Source organism: Bubalus kerabau, chromosome 7 (genome assembly GCF_029407905.1).
Source record: "Bubalus kerabau isolate K-KA32 ecotype Philippines breed swamp buffalo chromosome 7, PCC_UOA_SB_1v2, whole genome shotgun sequence".
In the NCBI taxonomy this organism is placed as follows: Eukaryota; Metazoa; Chordata; class Mammalia; order Artiodactyla; family Bovidae; genus Bubalus; species Bubalus kerabau.
This window is the reverse complement of record NC_073630.1, coordinates 5,675,111-5,690,861: the sequence shown is the minus strand read 5'-3', so window position 1 is coordinate 5,690,861 and position 15,751 is coordinate 5,675,111. Positions and strand designations below refer to the sequence as shown.

The following is a 15,751-nucleotide window of genomic DNA, read 5'->3' as shown; positions in this document are numbered from 1 at the left end:
TCAAAAACATTTCAGCTCAAGTTCCTACATATTACTTTTCTGTGGCCCTAGGTTATAAGCAGTCATACATAGTCTCCCCTTAGATAGTACATACCCTGACGCAGTGTTGCATTCTCTTTTTTAAATTGAAGTATAGTTGCTTTACAATGTTGTTAGTTTCTGCTGGACAAGGAAGTGCATCAGTTGTATGTATACATAGATCGCCTTCCTCTGGGACCTCTCTCCCCCTTCCGCGAATCATCCCACCCCTGTGGGTCATCATGGAGCACTAACTTGAGCTCCCTGTGGTGCATAGCAGCTCCCCACTAGCTGTTTGACACATGGTAGTGTATATGTGCCAGTTCCAATCTCCTAATCCACCCCACCCTGCCACCATGCCCACAGCTCCGGTCTGTGCGTCTGGGTCTCCATTCCTGCCCTGCATGTGGGCTCATCTGTACCCTTCTTCTAGATTCCACATACACCCAAATGTTCATTGTAGCACTATTTACAATATCCAGGACATGGAAGCAAGCTAAATGTCCACAGACAAATTAATGGATAAAAAAGATGTGGTACATCTATACAATGAAATATTACTCAGCCATAACAAGGAACTAAATTGGGTCATTTGGACTTAGAGTCATTTGGGTCATTTGGACCTAACATGGACCTAGAGCCTGTTATACAAAGGGAAGTAAGTTAGAAAGAGAAAAACAAATATCATATATTAATGCATGTGAATGTTGCATTCTTAAGTGTGTAAATTTACCAAGTATTTGAATGGCTGAATTTTATCTGTGAGAGAGTCAACATCTGTCACAACTCTTCTCCTAGAAGACAAATTTTATCCTCCAAGCAATGGAAGAAAGTCAGCTGCAGCCCCTTTCAGTGCAGTCTTGCTTTTCTGCTGCCACCAGTCTGCTCACAGTCGCGGTCCCTGAGGCGCACGCCTCAGAAAGTCGAGGGCCGTTTCTTAGTCGGTGAGAGGGGGAGGGCTGCCACTTTTATAGCAGGAAGGAAGTCAAGGCATATATGAGAGAACATGTCCATGATTTATTTTGAAATAACAGGCCGTCAGATGACATTTTTACTTTCAAACAACAGTTTAATGCCTTGACAGTTACAGTATCACTTCATTACCATGTTAGGATTTGATTTTTACTTTTCTTCACCTATTTCTATAGGAAAATCAAATCATTATGATCTTATTAGACCATGATTTTTTTTTAAATTTTATTTATTTATTTTTTAGCAACTCATGATTGTTTGCATTGGTTTTTAAAAAATTGAAGTATAGTTGATTTACATTGTTGTGTTAGTTATAAGCAAACTAATTCAGATATATATATGTATAATATTACATATATATATATATTTAATATATATTCTTTTTCAGATTCTTCCCATTATAGGTTATTATAAGATATTGAGTATAGTTCCCTGTGCTATACAGTAAGTCCTTGTTGATTATTTATTGTACATATAGTAGTGTGTATATGTTACTCCAAAACTCCTAATTTATTCTCGCCTCCTCTTTCCTCTTTGGTAACTATAAAATTAATTTCTATGTCTATGAGTCTATTTCTTTTTTGTAAATAGGTTCATTTGTATCATTTTTTAGATACCACATATAAGTGATATCATATGGTATTTATCTTTCTCTGACTTCACTTAGTATGATAACTCTAGTTCCATTTATGTTACTGCAAATGGTATTATTATATTCTTTTTATGGCTGAGCAGTATTCCATGTATACAGAATATTTCCATATATATATGTATATATATATTTATGTCACATCTTTGTTCATCTCTCTGTTGATGGGCATTTAGGTTGTTTTCATATCTTGGCTATTGCAAATAGTGCTGCTATGAATCTTTACATTTTTTATTTATTATGCTCTTCCTAAAGCAGAATCCTTAGACCTTCACAGTCACATTCCTTGCCCGGCCCACCTTGCACGTCATAAAGCCCCATAAAGCCCTGACTCTGCCACCAGCTCTGAGACACGAGTGAGCCTCAGTCTCTCCGGGCCCAGGCGTCTCATCCCCCTCAGAGGCAGAGAGGAGTGGTGAGACACGATCCTCTCCTTTTCCTTTACGAACAGACTAAGCCCGCGAGGGCTGGCACCATGCTAGGTAGGTAAAGCTGCTTTCCCACCTTCCTGGAAGAGGTGACATGGACTGTTTCCTATGAGTGAGAGGTGAGTGGCTATCTACTGGGATGCTGAGTTTTTGCCCTCCTGACACAGGAATTGCCCCTTTCTCCTTCATTTTCTTTTCTTTGCTGCCTGGAATTCCCAATTAATGGTAGAAGTCCTAATAGTCATCTTGCAACCTTGAGAAAAACTCTTGAGAATTAGAGAGACCTCAGCCCATCAGCCACAGCTCACCTCTGGCCGCCACGCATATGTGAGGGAAATAAAGTCCTGTCTGAGCCACTACTTCTCAGGACCCTGCTCCTCACTGTCAAGTGCAATTCCTGACAGAAGCAAATGAAACCTCCTGGCTTCCCTTCCGGTCTCTGAACATCAGTGTCATATGACCACATGTTTGTGACCACATGGACTGTAGCCCGCCAGGCTCCTCTGTCCATGGGATTTTCCAGGCAACAATACTGGAGTGAGTTGCCATTTCCTTCTCCAGGGAAATCTTCCCAAGCCTGGGACTGAACCGAAGTCTTCTGCATCTCAGGCAGATTCTTTACCACTCAGCCAGCCGGGAAGCCCATTCCTCTTTTACTGGCCAGTTAGTCTTCACAGCGTTTCCCATTCAGGGTCTGTTAGAGCCAGTTAACCTAATCTTGGACTTCTCATCAAACTATATTTTCTTTATTATTCTAAGTAAGTAATGGAGAAATCTTAGTAATGAAACTAGGGGAAATCTAAATGCTTCAATCTATCTATAGAATCTATTTTTAATTAATCAGCATTGAAATGAGATTTCAGGTCTTTTTATCACAACTTCACATCACGGGTGTGAAAGATTGTTTCTGAAATTTCATTGATTTATTGTGATATTAATCTAAATACTGTGTGATTGTGGACTAGAACGTTATTCATTTAGCAATAGCATTTCGTGATTTAATCACTATTTCTTGGATTACCTCAGTATTTAATATAAAAAGATAAGAAGTGCGGGGTGGTGAACAAGGGCAGCTTTACATGTTCAGATTTCCTAAATGTTTCAAGTGTTCCAATACCCTCAGTAACAAAATATTCATAACAAATCAACCCTCCGTTGTAAAGTTGGCTTTGAGTGGGGGGAAAAAAACACTTAAAAAGTGGGTCTTTTTTTAATCTAAGGAGCGTTTTGATGAAGTTGTTGAAAAGCATTCTTCAAAACTAATCAGCCTCAATAGAAAAACATCAGAGCGCTGACAGGTATAAACCAAACCCCTTTTAGTTCTAGACAATAGTAGCTCTGAAGCTGTCACTTCCTAATCTCAGCAGCGTTTTAAGGAGAAGTGGAGTGTAAAAGGACCATCAAACGTTGCTATTGTATTTTCCTTTATAAATCCTCACAGCGACCACCCAGGAATTCTCCAGACAGCACACGACTAAACGCGATACCACGGCGCCCTCTTCCTGACGGTCAAGTCACTGCATGCGGTACCCAGCTCAAGGCATCAACAGAAATTTAATCCATTTCATGAAATGTTCATCCATCCACATCTTTGAATTTTCAAGGTTATATATATATATATGGACTGAATACGTTTTGCAAGCCGCCACAGTGAGAAGTGGATCAAGAAGGCAAGGATAGAAATCTTATGTTAACAAACTTGTCATGAAAGGGCAAATACTAATTTATTATTTAAGAAGCTGAAATTCAATACCAGTTCACAAAAGATTTGACAGCAAAGGGCTAATATGCACAAATGCACATAGCATCAGAGCTCCCCGTCCCAATTTAATAAGATTTGTGTGTTTATGCCCACAGATGACATGTCCAGTGTGGGACCCACGTCCCCGCCCCACCCTAGAAGATTAAGAGGCGCCCTCTCGATGCTCAGTTTTAAGGAGACACGTCTCTCCAGGGAGTCTCAGGGGAGCTGGTGGAAGTGACCAGAAACAGGCGGGAGGGGAGCCCGCATATTCTCTCAAGTGCCCAGGGCTCTTTCACGGCAAGTCCCTGCTCTCCTGGGTTCATGCACTTTACTTCACCTGCAAAACCAGCTGCGCAGTCTTAGCGCCTCAGACCTCGCTTCCCTTTATAGGATCCCTGGGTCTCTGGCACCTGTTTTACTGTCCTTAGCCTTTGGTCCCTTATCCAGAGCCTTCAACGACAGAAAGAATTGAACAGAACTCCTTTATTCAACGTAGAAATACACAATTAGATTATTCTGAAAAGATTTCCAAATTGGAGTCTAAATTGATGCAGACACGGTTTCTGTAAAATTTTCCGTTTGTTTTAGCTACATGAAACCGAGCGTTTTCTAATTTAAATTACTTGTATTTTCATTCTGTCCTAATATATTAAAAAAAAAAAAAAACACCAAAAAACAAAAACAAAAAGAAACACACACTGCCTAATAAGAATGTTTTTAAAAATTTTGTACCAGTGAAAAATAAGGGCAGCTTATTTGTATGATATCGACATACACGAGATGGGGGCTACTTTACTAAGTCCATTTTTTTTTTTTTTTTTCCCTTCCTTGACACAGCCCCGCTGCTCTTTCAAATTTCCTAAGGGCAATAGGAGCCAGAATTTCAGCGTCTATGTCATGATAAAGCAAAAGCCACCACCAGAGGGCGTGGGCCCACCAAGTTCCTGGTTCCAAGGTGATTTTCCAGGGTCCCCAGAGATTCCAGAGTCCCCCACCAGCTGCTGACAGGCTTTTCTCGGTCATTTCAGCAACCCAGACTAAATGCAAAGGCACATTTTAACTCTAAAAATTTCCGACCCTGCTTATCCTGTTATGGTGAAGTTTTACCACACCCGAATGAAAATAATATTTGGAACAGCAGGTTCAGTTTGTTACATTATCTACAAGCCCAGTGGGCTTCCCTCCTGGCTCAGTGGTAGGTAAACAATCTGCCTGCCAATGCAGGAGATGCGAGTTCAATCCCTGGATCAGGAAGATCCCTTGGAAAGGAAATGGCAATCAACCTCAGTATTCTTGTCTGGGAAATCCCTTGGACAGAGGTGCCTGGCAGACTACAGTCCATGGGGTCGCAAAAGAGTCAGACCTGACTTAGCAACCAAATACCACCACCAAGAGCACACCCAGTGTGACACATTGTGCCTAACAGTCTGGAACTCAGAGGAAGTCTGGGGCCAAAAGACTGACCAATTCCAAGAAGCCCCCTTGGTCTAGGACAGTGGTTCTTTTTTTTAAATTTTTAGTTGTTTTTTAAAAATTGAAGTATAGTTGATTTACAATGTTAATATCTGTTATATAGCAAAGTGATTCAGTTATGCACACATATATATATTCTTTTAAAAATATTCTTTTCTATTATGGTTTATCATAGGCTATTGAATATGGTTCTCGGTGCTATATAGTAGGACCTTCTTCTTCATCCAGGGCCAGTGGTTTTTAAAGAGATTCTTCAGGCACATCACCATCAGCATGGAACTTGGTCACTGCTACATTAATCAAAGAAGGAGGCCCCTTGGCTGAGGTGGTTCAGTGCTCCAGTGCCCAAGTAAACTAACCAAAATCTAAGCCTCTAAATGCCTCAAAGTTGGAAAATAGAAACTTAAGGATGACTAATCCCAATCAGCCAGCTTGGCTTTAACCGTGAGGCAGTCCCTAGTCTTCTTGCTTGGCTTCTGCACTCTCTTCTGCAGCTCCTGTGGGTGGCGTCTCCTAACCACTTCCGGTGTGGTGCTGCCCAATTCGAATGAAATTTTGTTCAAATGAATTCTTAAAACTTTAAATAAGCTTCAGTTTATCTTTTACTATTAGAAATGAAATATTTGCAGTTGGTGTTTCACCTGGCCTTCAGGTGATTCTGCGATTGTGGATTTCATTCTGTCTGCCCTCTAATGGAGAAGGATAAGAGGCTTACGGAAGCTTCCTGATGGGAGAGACTGACTGAGGGGGAAACTGGGGTCTTCTTCTGATGGGCAGGGCCATTCTCAGTAAATCTTTAATCCAATTTTCTGTTGATGGGTGGAGCTGTGTTCTCTCCCCATTGTTTGATCTGAGACCAAACTATGGTGGAGGTAATGAAGGTAATGGCGATCTTCTTCAAAAGGTCCTGGCACACACTGCTATACTCAGTGCCCCCGACCCTGCAGCAGGCTACAGGGAACCCACACCCCCTCCAGAGACTCCTGGACACTCTTCAGTTTCTTGTGGGGTCACTGTTCCTTGGGGTCACTGACCTGGAAAAGGTCAGTTTCCATTCCAATCCCAAAGGGCAATGGCAAAGAATGTTCAAACTAGTGCACAATTGCACTCATCTCACATGCTAGCAAAGTAATGCTCAAAATTCTCGAAGTCAGGCTTCAACAGTATGTGAACTCTGAACTTCCAGATGTTCAAGCTGGATTTAGAAAAGGCAGAGGAACTAGAGCTCAAATCGCCAACATCCGTTGGATCATAGGCAAGAGAATTCCAGAAAAACATCTGCTTCTGCTTTATTGATTATGCCAAAGCCTTTGACTGTGTGGATCACAATAAACTGTGGAAATTCTTCAAGAGATGTGAAGATACCAGACCACCTGACCTGTCTCCTGAGAAATCTGTATGCAGGTCAAGAAACAACCATTAGAACTGGACACGGAACAACAGACTGGTTCCAAATTGGGAAAAGAGTACATCAAGGCTGTATTATTGTCACTCTGCCTATTTAACTTATATGCAGAGTACCTCATGAGAAATGCTGGGCTGGATGAAACACAAACTGGAATCAAGATTTCTGGGAGAAATATAAATAACCTCAGATACGCAGATGACACCACTCTTATGGCAGAAAGTGAAGAACTAAAGAGCTTCTTGATGAAAGAGGAGAGTGCAAAAGTTGGCTTAAAACTCAACATTCAAAAATCAAAGATCATGGCATCCAGTCCCATCACTTCATGGCAAATAGATGGGGAAACAATGGAAACAGCGAGAGACTTTATTTTCTTGGGCTCCAAAATCACTGCAGATGGTGACTGCAGCCATGAAATTAATAGAGGCTTGCTCCTTGGAAGAAAAGTTATGACCAACCTAGACAGCATATTAAAAAGCAGAGACATTACCTTGCTGACAGAGGTCCATCTAGTCAAAGCTATGGTTTTTGCAGTAGTCATGTATGGATGTGAGAGTTGGACTATAAAGAAAGCTGAGAGACGAAGAATCAATGCTTTTGAACTGTGGTGTTGGAGAACTCTTGAGAGTCCCTTGGACTGCAAGGAGATCAAACCAGTCAACCCTGAAGGAAATCAGTCCTGAATATTCACTGGAAGGACTGATGCTGAAGCTGAAACTCCAATACTTTGGCCGCCTGATGGGAAGAACTGACTCATTGGAAAAGACCGTGATGCTGGGAAAGATTGAAGGCAGGAGGAGAAGGGGATGACAGAGGATGAGATGGTTGGATGGCATCACTGACTCAATGGACATGGGTTTGAGCAAGCTCCAGGAGTTGGTGATGGACAGGGAAGCCGGGTGTGCTGCAGTCCATGGGATCACAAGGAGTCAGACATGACTGAACGACTCAACTGATTGATCTTTCATGCATGGTCCTGAGAGAGTCAATTCCTAGATAGGTTGATAAGAAGTCCAGCATTCTTGAGAAGGAGAAAGGGGTCTGGAGCTCTTGATAAGGAGAAAGGGGTCTGGGGCTCTCAAGGAGAAAAGGACAAACGTTCTTTACTACATTACTTTGTCTTATTCAATATAACAATGTATCTTGCTCGAGGATATGTTTTTCAACAAGAAATTTCTGAGTAATCCTGTCATCTTAAAATGCATATTATGGGAGTGGGTCTGGTAAGATCTTTCTATTGTTCATCCTAATCTTGTTAATTTAAAATGTATGATGTGGGAGTGGGTCTGAAAAAGTATATAAGGCTTTGATAAGACTAGCTAGAAAGATGATGCTGTGAAAGTGCTGCACTCAATATGCCAGCAAATTTGGAAAACTCAGCAGTGGCCACAAGACTGGAAAAGGTCAGTTTTCATTCCAATCCCAAAGAAAGGCAATTCCAAAGAATGCTCAAACTACCACACAATTGCACTCATCTCACACACTAGTAAAATAATGCTCAAAATTCTCCAAGCCAGGCTTCAGCAATATGTGAACCGTGAACTTCCTGATGTTCAAGCTAGTTTTAGAAAAGGCAGAGGAACCAGAGATCAAATTGCCAACATCTGTTGGATCATGGAAAAAGCAAGAGAGTTCCAGAGAAACATCTATTTCTGCTTTATTGACTATGCCAAAGCCGTTGACTGTGTGGATCACAATAAACTATGGGAAATTCTTCAAGAGATGGGAATACCAGGCCACCTGATCTGCCTCTTGAGAAATTTGTGTGCAGGTCAGGAAGCAACAGTTAGAACTGGACATGGAACAACAGACTGGTTCCAAATAGGAAAAGGAGTATGTCAAGGCTGTATATTGTCACCCTGTTTTTTTAACTTATATGCAGAGTACATCATGAGAAACGCTGGACTGGAAGAAACACAAACTGGAATCAAGATTTCCAGGAGAAATATCAATAACCTCAGATATGCAGATGACACCACCCTTATGGCAGAAAGTGAAGAGGAACTCAAAAGCCTCTTGATGAAAGTGAAAGTGGAGAGTGAAAAAGTTGGCTTAAAGCTCAACATTCAGAAAACTAAGATCATGGCATCTGGTCCCATCACTTCATGGGAAATAGATGGGGGAAACAGGGGAAACAGTGTCAGACTTTATTTTTCTGGGCTCCAAAATCACTACAGATGGTGACTGCAGCCATGAAATTAAAAGACACTTACTCCTTGGAAGGAAAGTTATGACCAACATAGATAGCATATTAAAAAGCAGAGACATTACTTTGCCAACAAAGGTCTGTCTAGTCAAGGCTATGGTTTTTCAAGTGGTCATGTATGGATGTGAGAGTTGGACTGTGAAGAAGGCTGAGCGCCGAAGAATTGATGCTTTTGAACTGTGGTGTTGGAGAAGACTCTTGAGAGTCCCTTGGACTGCAAGGAGATCCAACCAGTCCATTCTGAAGGAGATCAGCCCTGGGATTTCTTTGAAAGGAATGATGCTGAAGCTGAAACTCCAGTAGTTTGGCCACCTCATGCGAAGAGTTGACTCATTGGAAAAGACTCTGATGCTGGGAGGGATTGGGGGCAGGAGGAGAAGGGGATGACAGAGGATGAGATGGCTGAATGGCATCGCTGACTCGATGGACATGAGTCTGGGTGAACTCCGGGAGTTGGTGATGGACAGGGAGGCTTGGCGTGCTGCAATACATGGGGTCACAAAGAGTTGGACAGGACTGAGCGACTGATCTGATATCTGAAGACTAGCTAGGAGGGCATTCTCTGTCCCCCTTCTAATGTCTGTGTCAGAACCTTTCTCTGTCCCTTTTCTTACTTTAATAAAACTTTGCTACACAAGAGCTCTTGAATGATCAACCCTGGTCCCTGGTCCCAAAGCTAAATCTTCTTCTTCTGAGATCACGAATCTGACATCGTTCATTGTAAACTATCATCTTGGTGGCTCATCCGGGATCTTCAGGACAAGGTCAGATCACTCAGAACTCTAGCCTCTCTACTTTCTCAGTATTCACGTTTTCTGCTTTACTTTACTAACTCCATAGTGTGCTTGTGTGAATGAATGTCACATCCTGTGCAAAGCACGTGATGAGCCCTGCTCTGTGGTTTTGTAGTGCCTTGAAATGACTGAAGGCAGCCCCAAAAGGGGCGCCTTGTCAGGGCTTTATACCGACCTGCCAATGCCAAGAGACACCCAGTGTCACTGCGAGGGGAGCAGCCAGAGACGGGCAAAGTGTGTGGACTGAACTTTCCCTTCTTGGTCAGCTTTTCCTGGTCTCTTTGACCATTTTGTAATTGCCTAGGGAATTAGAACTACTAACCTAATCAGTTGGATCATAGACTTTCAAGGGTCTTGTGATCCATGCTGTTACTGTGCATTTTTACTTGGACTCCCTGTATGTAGCACTTAGCCTTGCTAGACTAGGCAAACCTTGCTAGAAAGTTATAGGATCACGTGTGGGAGTGACACAGAACTCTAGTTCCAGGAATGTCTCTCAAGCAGGTCACTCTCTTGACTGCCTGCCTCAGGAGCCAGCGACCTGAAAGTGAGTCTTTGTCACAGCTGTGCCTTTGATCTATGTGGGTAGGAGCACTGCTGGTGACCATGAGGTTTTTGAAGACACAGATCAGGAATTGCGGGATCTGGTCAGATTGGAAGCACAATGGGCTTCTTCCTTTGGTAGTGCTAGCTCTTAGCAGGCCAGAGAAGGCTCCCTAATGGCTTCTGTCTCAACTCCTTAGATATTTCTTTTGCAAAGCTTTGGAAATGAACTCGTACGATTGGCCCTAGTAGCTTGAGGAAAAAAATCACTTTCCTCACTGGCCAACCATCCACACCTCTTTTGCTATCACATATACTGGTGTGGTGACACTCAGAAGGGACGTCTTGGTTGTTGTTCATCCTCTTATGACTCACTGCTTCTACAGCAGTCAGGACTGTACTCAGGAATGTGCATGGGCACATGAAAGATGGATGCTCCCCCTGGTAGTACTGGCTTGGGAGGCATTCCAAAAAGCTACTCTGCTCCACCCCGAGTGGTATCAGAGGAAAAGGGTAAATCAAATAAAGATGTTGGTGGTAAGGAATTAAATCAATCTGAGGTGCCATCAGGTCTGTCCCTGGTGCATCTCCACCCCACCTCAGTGGTAGAACCGGGAGGGATGAATGAGTATGGCACCTCCATTGGTAAGGGACAGACTAAGTCTGACCAGGGAAGGAAAGCTTTGGTGGAGAGTCTGTCTACATCCCCACCTAGAGTAGGGAGGGACACTTCAGGTGGAAAAAAGCCACAGCTGTGGATGCCACTTTTTTCTCTTACAGATGAGAGCTAGCAGTTCCAAAGCCACTCCTTTAATATATATTTTAAAAAAAAAAATTCTGGGACAAGTTTGATCCCTAGAGTTTAAAAAGACATTCCTGATCTTCTTCTGTGATACAGAATGGCAACAGTATCCTTTGGAAGATGGGGAATGCTGATCTGTTGAAGGATCTCAATTATTACTGTTTTACAACTAGACTGGGTCTGTAGAAAATAAGGGAAATGGATAGAAGTGCCTTTTGAATTGTTATTTACCTCTCTGTGAGACATGCCAGACTTATGTCCTAAGGGTACAGATATGGGTGTGAAAGCTTCAGCTCCCTCCTATTCTCTAACTTTACCTATTTATTTGGTATCCCAACTGAACAGGCTGAGATTCAGGGCACCCTTCTAGGAGGGGTTGCCTCAGTCTCGGTAGAATTTCACACAGTCCCAGTTGCAGTCGAGACTATTTAGAGGATCCAAAAAGTACATAGAAGGCTTTACAGGACTAACTTTACCTTATGACTTTACTTGGTCAAAAACTCATGTTTTGGGGGGAAGCTACTACTTTTGGAGATGAATGACCTGAACGTGAGACAAGGGGAAAGAAGGAACACAAAATAGCCCTCCTTCCTACTGGGAACCAAGTGGTTCCAATAACAGAGCCGCTTTGCTGGATGTATTCTTGAAGAACTTAAGCAAGCACACACTAAGGCTTTAGACTATGCTAAGTTGGATGATATAGAACAGGGAGAGAAGGAAACTCCTGGTAAATTCCTAGATAGACTATGGGAGGCTCTCCACAAGTTTACTGATTTTGATCTTGAAAGTGCAGAAGGAGGAATAATCTTAAAAGATAGATTTCTCACTCAATCAGCTCCAGATATCTGCCATAAGTTACAAAAACAGGTGTTTGGACCAAATTAGTCTTTAGAAAAAGTGTTACAGCTGGCTCAGATGGTATATTATGGTAGAGAATATAAGGAGCAAAATAAGAGGCTAAAAAGAACCAGGCAAAAGACTGAATCCACAACAATGGCTGTTAGATCTGCTCTGAAACAGCCTGAGAAAAATGCCTAGAGGAACCCAGGTGAAAAGGGATAAACTTGTTATTACTGTGGAAAGGAGGGGCATCTCAAGTGGGATTGCCCGCAGGCATCTAAGCCACCCCTGGCTCCATGTCCAGTCTGCAAAGGACCCCACTGGAGAAGAGACTGCCCTCCAAGGTGTAGGCCCCTGAGGTCAGACTCTCAAGACAATCGGGACTGAAGGTGACTGGGGGTCCCGACACAAGTTCCCTTTCTAATTACACCTGAAGAAACCCAGATATTAATAACTGTGGGGGGTCAATCAGTCAATTTCTTTTGGACACTGGGGCAACTTTCTCTGTGCTCACTGAAGCCCCTGGCCTGCTTTCCTCCTGATCTACTACCATAATGGGATTGTCTGCATGAGCCAAACATGATTATGTCAGTCATCCTTTAAGCTGCAACTGGGACTCTGTGCTGTTTTCTCAAGAGTTTCTGATTGTGCCAGACTCTCCCTCACCCCTTCTGGGGAGGGATATACTGAGCAAGGTCCAGGACTCTGTTTTCATGAATATGGAGCCTGCTTTTTCTCTCTCATTAATTGAACAAAATGTAAATCCTAAAGTGTGGGCTGATCAAAAAATTGTGGGTTGAGCACAAAATGCTGTTCCTGTTTTTATCAAGCTCAAAGACCCTCACCTATTTTCACATCAAAAGCAGTATCCATTAAAGCCTAAATAAAGGGTTAAAACCCATTATTGAGAATTTAAAGGAGCAGGGGCTATTAATTCCCTCTAACAGTCCATACAACACTCCTATTTTGGGTGTAAAAAAGTCAAATGATAAATGGAGACTTGTTCAAGATATATGAATAATAAGTGTCTAATCCTTATACTTTATTGTCTGATATTCATAAACGAGCCAAATATGACTTTAAGACAACTGACAGAATTCTTGGTCATTACTGGCTATTGCTGCATTTGGATTCCAGGTTATGGGGAACTTGCTCAGCCTTTATAAAAACTTAAAACTGAGCCTCAATAGGCTCAAACCAACAAGCTAATTTGGTCCTCAGAGACTTAAAAGACTTTTAAGGCTTTTCACCTGCTCTCTTACAGGCTCCAGCTTTGAGTTTGCCCACAGGATCAGAATTTAGTTTGTTACTGAAAAAAGGTTACAGCCGCATTGCTTAAGGGTAATTGTTACTACTGTTTTGCTCAAAAAGTTATGACCAACCTAGATAGCATATTGAAAAGCAGAGACATTACTTTGTCAACAAAGGTCCGTCTAGTCAAGGCTATGGTTTTTCAAGTGGTCATGTATGGATGTGAGCGTTGGACTGTGAAGAAAGCTGAGCGCCGAAGAATTGATGTTTTTGGACTGTGGTGTTGGAGAAGACTCTTGAGAATCCCTTGGACTGCAAGGAGATCCAACCAGTCCATTCTGAAGGAGATTAGCCCTGGGATTTCTTTGGAAGGAATGATGCTAAAGCTGAAACTCCAGTAGTTTGGCCACCTCATGCGAAGAGTTGACTCATTGGAAAAGACTCTGATGCTGGGAGGGATTGGGGGCAGGAGGAGAAGGGGAAAACAGAGGATGAGATGGCTGGATGGCATCACCAACTTGATTGACGTGACTCTGAGTGAACTCCAGGAGTTGGTGATGGACAGGGAGGCCTGGCATGCTGCGATTCATGGGATTGCAAAGAGTCGGACATGACTGAGCAACTGAACTGAACTGAACTGAAAGCTCATAAGTTTACTAATGGGTGAAATTTTCCTGTACTGACTTCTCATGATGTAAGTGGGATCTTAAACTCTGAAGTTCAGAGTGACAATGGCTCCGTCTTTAAAGCTGCTGTAACTCAAGGGGTGTCAAAAGCTCTAGGGTTAGAATATCACACTGTTCCTGGAGACCCCAATCTTCAGAAAAAGTTAAAAAGGCTAATTATGTTAAAAGACATACAGGTACGCTAACTCAGGATACACAAGACAGTTGGTTTACAGTTCTACCCATAGCTTTAATGCGGGCTTGAATTGCTCCCCACTCCCCCACAAAGAGGGGACTATCTCTATGACAGACTGCTTTTGTGCACAGATATTGTCATAGATCCTGAAGCCTTAAAATTAACGATATGACTCAGCTTTCAGCTTTTCAACAGACATTATTGAGAGATTAACTCCTGACCCAGCCTTTGAGTCAACCAAGCTGCTGTTTGAGTCAGGAATGGAGATGGGCCTGAGAATCTATGTGGGCTTGCTTCTGCTGACTCCAAAAGTCCTGAGTCTGCCGTTTAACTCTCAAGAAAATGCCTTCCTGTCCTGGGCTCCTTCCTATGCTGCATTCCACAATCGACATAATTGCTGGGTCTGCAGAGCACTCATCAGTTGAAGACTTCCCATGGTGGGTTTCTCTGCTTCAAGGAAAGGGCTTTCCTCACCTCTGTGATGACATCTGACAATGCTAAGATGGACTGATATAACTATGGATATAATATAACTTTTAATTTTGATTAGGTTTTAACTTGGCTTAATGACTATTTTGCTTTACATCTGTAACTGCAAAATGGGGTTTGTTTCTAACTGAAAGCTTTTAAGTTACAAATGGTTGTCCAGGCTCCTGTGAGTGCCATAGACTCCTCCAACTATTACTTGGGGCCCCTGTATCAGAGATCCTCAATATAAGGGTCAGGAGAATATGTTGCCTCAACATTTAGGGATGATGCCCCTCAACAGCAGAAAGTAGTTATGGAACGAAAATGACACCCCTTTCCCTTGGCAACATAATTCTCCTAAAAGAAAAGGGGGAATGAGTGAGTCAATTCCTAGGTAGGTTGATAAGAAGTCCAGGGTTCCTGAGAAGGAGAAAAGGGTCTGGAGTTCTCAAGGAGAAAAGGACAATTTTTTTTTTCTATACTTCTTTGTCTTAGTCAATGTAACAGTGTATCTTGCTTAAGGATATGTTTCTCCTTAACAAGAACCTTCTGACTAACCCTGCCATTTTTAAACGTTTATCATGGGAGTGGGTCTGGTAAGATCTTTCTATTGTTCATCCTAATCTTGTTAATTTAAGATGTTCTTGTTAATTTAAGATGTATGTTGTGGAAGTGGGTCTGAGAAAGTATAGAAGGCCTTGATAAGACTGGCTAGGCGGCACTCTCTGTCCCCCTTCTGATGTCTGTGTCAGAAGTTTTCTCAGTCCCTTCTCTTACTTTAATAAAACTCTGCTACACAAAAGCTCTTGAGTGATCAAGGCTGGTCCCTGGTCCCGAAGCTAAATCTTCTTTGGAGATCACGAATCCAACATTGTTCACTGTAAGTTATCAGTCCCATGTGAAGTGGTATTATACATTTCTTTTATTATTATTATTTTTTATGTTGGAGTATAGCTGCTTTACAATAGAGTGTTAGTTTCTGTTGTACAACAAAGTGAATCAGCTATATGCACACATTACCCCCTCTTTTTTGGATTTCCTTCCCATTTAGAGAGTTCCCTATGGTATACAGTCATTTCTCATGGTTATTTATTTTATAGATAGTAGTGTACATATACCAAACTGAGTCTGTCAGTCCATCCTTCCCTGAAGGGGTATTATACATATTATATACTTTTAAGAGGAAATGGCCTCACACTGCAGCAGTGGCTGGGAACCACAGCCAAAGCACTTGCAAGCAGAGACAGTGAGGCTGGACCATAGGCACCAGACCTGGAAAGTCTATGCTGAAATGTAA

General features: G+C 42.3%; 1 protein-coding gene across 1 annotated transcript in view; it reads right to left on the bottom strand.

Annotated features, from left to right (window-relative positions):
• MARCHF1 (membrane associated ring-CH-type finger 1) overlaps positions 1–15,751 on the bottom strand; it is a 454,619-nt gene that overhangs the window by 13,211 nt on the left and 425,657 nt on the right. The window lies entirely within an intron of this gene.